The 4,769-nt window shown below is 49.2% G+C and overlaps 2 protein-coding genes across 4 annotated transcripts in view; both read left to right on the forward strand.

The window, feature by feature from the left end:
* The first annotated feature begins 590 nt into the window (after positions 1–590).
* Acsl3 (acyl-CoA synthetase long chain family member 3) overlaps positions 591–4,769 on the forward strand; it is a 53,531-nt gene continuing 49,352 nt past the window's right edge. For 2 of the 3 annotated variants that reach the window (XM_031368126.1, XM_031368127.1), the window contains exon 1: positions 591–857. The gene's annotated coding sequence lies outside the window, so the exon portion shown is untranslated. Of the gene's footprint in view, positions 858–1,330; positions 1,418–4,769 lie in introns of those variants that run through there. The other variant, XM_031368128.1, reaches the window with a different exon arrangement.
* LOC116088628 (U3 small nucleolar RNA-associated protein 14 homolog B) overlaps positions 596–4,769 on the forward strand; it is a 10,045-nt gene continuing 5,871 nt past the window's right edge. The window contains exon 1 of the mRNA XM_031368124.1: positions 596–857. The gene's annotated coding sequence lies outside the window, so the exon portion shown is untranslated. The remainder of the gene's footprint in view (positions 858–4,769) is intronic.

Consider the following 4,769-nt stretch of genomic DNA (forward strand, 5'->3'; position numbering starts at 1 on the left):
GAAACGTGGTGTTATGCTAAGATTTAGTTAGGAGTCAACGGGATACACACTGCATTAAACGAAGCCCACGCAAGAGAAATAATACAGGGCATGCTTTTGAGCCTTTTCCCCTCCACAAGCATTTCAAACGTCAGTTTTTTTTTTTCCCCTTGTAAGATTTGCTAGAAAATTCGTGTTCAAACTAGGATAACGAATCCAGTCCAGAGAAGAATGGAAAAAAAAAACCCAACCAAAACACCAAGCAGGCTATTTCTTGCTTTTTATTGAGATTTATGCATCGCGGCCGTGAACGCGGGTTTTGCAGTTCTCACTCGGGGGCACCATGGATGCCTCCAGTCCTCCCGCGCAACGCCTCCAGCTCCGCTCCCCTCTGCAGCTGCAGTAGCTGCTAGTCCGTCCCGCCGTTCCCCTCCCCAAGGGCTCCATCCCCGCCCAGCGAGGGCCCCAACCGGGTCCAGCCAGCGGCGGCTCCGAGGAATGACCCGTAGTAACCTCGCCCCGCCCCTGCCGCCAGCGCCGCGCTCCCCAGGTCGGCATTTGATTGGCCGAGCCCCGCACGCGCCACCGCCCTCGGGCCAATGGGCGGCGGTCTCTTTGCATATGCAACGAGCGCCAGCCCGGGGTGCGCGTCCAGGACTGCGGCTCAACAGACGCTGCTCCGCCGGCGCCCGGGGAACGTCACTGTGGTTGTGGTTGTGGCCGCGGCAGCGGGCTCGAACGGGGAGGTGGCTGGCGGCGAAGCGAGAGGCTGAGCCGGCGCCAGGCGGCCCCAGCGGCTGCGTCAGGGTCCTGAGGAGGTGGCGCTGGGCGGGAACCGCTCCGGGGAGCAGCCAGGCCTGCGTGGGTCGGAGCCCGCGGTGAGTGTGCGCAGCGCCCGTTGTGAGGCGTAGAGGGTCGCGGGATGGCGGCCAGGCCTCTCCCCCACTCGGCGTGCATGCGGCTCGCCGGTGCCGGAGGGGGACTCCTGGGACGCGGGGTTGCTGGGCCGTGGAGGGGGTTCGGGAAAGCGGGGGTTGGTGGAGGGTGAGTGGCGAGTAGGGCGTCCGCGCGGATTCGGGGAAACCGCCGGCGTGGACAAGCAGGCGCGGGAGGAAGGATGCACCGCGGCCTCCTCCGCGGGCGCGGGCACGTGGGTGGGGTCGTCCCGCTCCGCACACGGCCGCGCGGCGTCCGTGGGAGGAACCAGTGCCCAGCGGGGTCCCCGAAAACTGCGGGCGTGGGTGCAGAAACTGCGGGTGCGGGGCGGTGGTACTGGCGTGGGGGAACCTCTGGTGTCCCCGTCCTCCTCTTTAAGTGCGTTTTAGTCTCACAGTCCTGCGATGCACACACAGGCAGCCCCCGGGGATCAGGTGTGATCGAGTGAAGGGATTTCACTGATGAAGATCCAGCCGCTGAGTCCATTCTGGTTCTAGAACAGGTATTCCTATCACTTGTTACAGGGAGCCTCTCAAGTTAGAACGGATAGGACAGTTTTTGGGAATCCTATAGGAACTAGAAGAGGGGGCTTGATGATAACCGCCTACAATGACAGCTAGCATTTACTGAGCTTTTATTAAAGGACACACACACACACACACGAACTTTGTGCATGACTATGTTTACTTTACATTGTTAGACCACTGGGACGGGTGCAAATTCTCAGTTTTACAAAGAGAGAGCCTGCACTGTGGACACATTAACTTAGCCCAGCTCTGAGCTAGTAGGAAAAGCTGGAGCCCCAGGAGGGCCAGTCTGAATCCAGAACACTTAACATCTGATGGCATGCAGCCCTCTGTCATGGCTTTGGGTTTCTAGGTTCTTTTGGGTCTTAGGGGTTCTGTAGAGCTGTAGTTGGGTGTTGTTCTTGTTGTTTGTTTTAGGCTGTTTTGTAAGCCCACGTTGTCTCTGAGTGTTATTTGCAGGGTGCTGCAGAGTTGCCCCTAAAAGTGCAGGAAAAGCTTATTACAGAGAGGGAAGTGTTGGGACCTGAGAGGTCGTTTTTCTGATGTCTCTCTGAGTACTCCCTCACAGGCAGTTGAAGGCTGATTGAATTTCCTAACTTAGGTTCTGATTCTTCTGTCATAAAGTGCCCTGACTCCAGTGTGGCCATAGGAGAGGGGCACCTGGTATCTCTGGAGGCCAGTGACTGGAGCTGTAGGACATTTGGGCTGAGTGACAGGGTACCCTCTGAGTCCCAAGATGTCCTCCTTGAAGAAGGCAAAGAAAGAAGGACACACTGAAGGACATTGTGAGGGGGAACACCACTAGCGCCTTCCTGATTCAGCTAATTGTTCTCATTGAGTCATGTCAGATATCTTAGCAGAGAGACATAACAGGGACAGGTTGATGTGTCCCTGTACCCTCAGGCTGGAATTAGACTACATGCCAATGATCTTGTAGATAAGTGGGTGACTTGCAAGCTATGTTACATGCAATAAAGGTGAGGAATTGAGTGATTGAAGATTATAATAAGCATTACGATTTACATGGAAATCCAGGGAGCTGCCTTTAAAAACTGATTATGTGAGATTTTTCCTAGATGTCAAATTTGTGTTCTGAGGTGCTAATTAAATGTATATAGGACAAAAGCTTCAGAACTTTTGAATAACTATAATATTTTTTATTTCAATATGTTTCCCACCAGATTGTCATCTCAGCTCAAGTTGCAGAGTGTCTGAATGAGATAGGGGATATACCCAAGCATGCATTCTGCCTGCCTTTAGGGTGCTTAAAACTTAAATGTTCCTTTAGAACTTGAATTTTTGCCCGATAAATGGTTCAGAAGCAGGAATCTTTTATATGGACCATGGATCTGAAGGTGTGATTTAGACATCCCCAGCTCGGCCCTCAGTGATAGGCATTTCTGATTTTCAATAGATATAATTTTCTAAAGTATTCATTGTAGTTTATATTTTACTCAGTAATTTAACATAAAAATTTCAGCTCTAAGCTGGGTTTGGTGGCTCACCTTTTATCCCAGAACTTAGGAGGCAGAGGTAGGTCTTTGAGTTCGAGGACAGCGTGGTTTACATAATTCCAGGACAGCCAGAACCACATAATGAAACCCTGTCTCAAAAAACCAAAAACTAAATAAACAGCTTTCAGTTCTTAGGAAGCAAGAAAACCATGCATGAATTGGGAAACTGTTAACTATATAAATATTTATTCAAACACTTATGAAGGCAATATAAGTAACTAATTGTAATACTTTTATTGGATATCAGCTGTATGCAGGTATTGTCCTTTTGTGCGTACTGTATAGAATAAGTGCAAAGATGTGCTTAAGAAAGTCCCTGCTTTGAAAATTTCATATTAATACTGACTTTTTTCTTAGAACTGTCATGTTAGATTAGCTGAGCCCTTGAAGAGGTTTAATATGATGAAAGTGGAGATGTTAGATATAAAGCTGTCTGGGCATGGTGATAAATATGAGCAGACAGGAGAAGGTACTGTTTCAGACCCTGGCAACTGGAGGGCCTACATGCACTAGTATTCTCCAGGCTGAGGCTCATTGTGAAAGAACTAGGTATTAGGTGTGGAAGAACATGTTTCTAGGTTTAGAAGTGACCTGTGGGAGTGGCCTTCTCTTTAGGGTACTGGTTTAGTGTTCAGAAGTAGAGAATGCCATTTTGGGGCCTTGTACAGTTGATAAAATCTAAAACCATGTGCATGTCAGGCTACCTGTGGAGGAATAATTAAGAGGCCCTTGTTAGTACTGAGTAGAAGAGGCAGCGTTGGCAAAGGAGATAGGAAGAGTGACATATTAGTTACCTCAGTGTTATTGTGACAAATACCTGATCAAAGAAGGCAGGAAAGATTTCTTTTGGCTCATAGTTTCCAAGTTGTCATTCTTTCTGTTTTAATGGGGAGGGCCTTGTTCATATCAAGGTGGCCAAGGAGTACGGGAAGGGGAATATAGGCAGGTTCTGGGGCAAGATAAATCCCTAAGAACATCCCACTAGTGATTTATTTCCTCCAAAGACTCCACCTCCCAGTAATGCTGTGCTGTGTATCTCTCGAGGGGTTAGTGCGTGGATTTAGGCTAGCTCTCTGTTTTAACTGTCTCTGGAAATGCCTTTACAGACCCTCTCCCCTAGCCAGAGGTACACTTTCCTAATCTAGGCATTTATTAATCCAGGCGAGTTGACAATCAGGAGTAACCATCTCAGGACACTGCAGATAGTCCGAAGTAGTCACTGCAGGGGAGGCAGTCAGTACTCTGGATGCTCTTGTGAGAACTCTTTGATGACCCTTGCCTTTATGGTAGGATGGGTCAAGCCAGAGGTTTTTTAGTTGTAGTTTTGAGGTAGGATCTTTCTATGTAGTCCTGGTTATTCTCCAGACTGGTCTTGCTCCCCCTCTCAGATATCCTCCTGCCTCTGCCTCTGAAGTGCTGGGATTAAAGGTAAACTGCCATGCCCACTGTTGACAAGGCTTTTGTTTTTCAAGGCAGGGCTTTCTCTCTGTAGCCCTGTTTGTCCTGTAACTTACTATATAGACCACTCTGGCCTCCATCTTGGAGATCCACCTGCATCAGCCTCCCAAACACTGTGGGATTAAAGGCTTGTACCACCAACTCACTGCCCAGCTTCACCCTCTCCCAACAGAGGTTTTGATCTTATATTTTTAGTGTTGAAGGAGGTTTTAAGGAGAGAGTATTGGAATACAAATGAGAGCGAGCAAGGGTTAGTCCTTGATTAAGCTGCTGGGGCATGGGAAGGCTTGGTGCTTTTGCCTTTCTCAGTACAGAGTTCTGGTAGATAGATGCTTTTCCTTGAAGGTTCTTCTTC

The sequence above is a fragment of the Mastomys coucha genome, unplaced genomic scaffold, assembly GCF_008632895.1.
Source record: "Mastomys coucha isolate ucsf_1 unplaced genomic scaffold, UCSF_Mcou_1 pScaffold14, whole genome shotgun sequence".
NCBI lineage: Eukaryota > Metazoa > Chordata > Mammalia > Rodentia > Muridae > Mastomys > Mastomys coucha.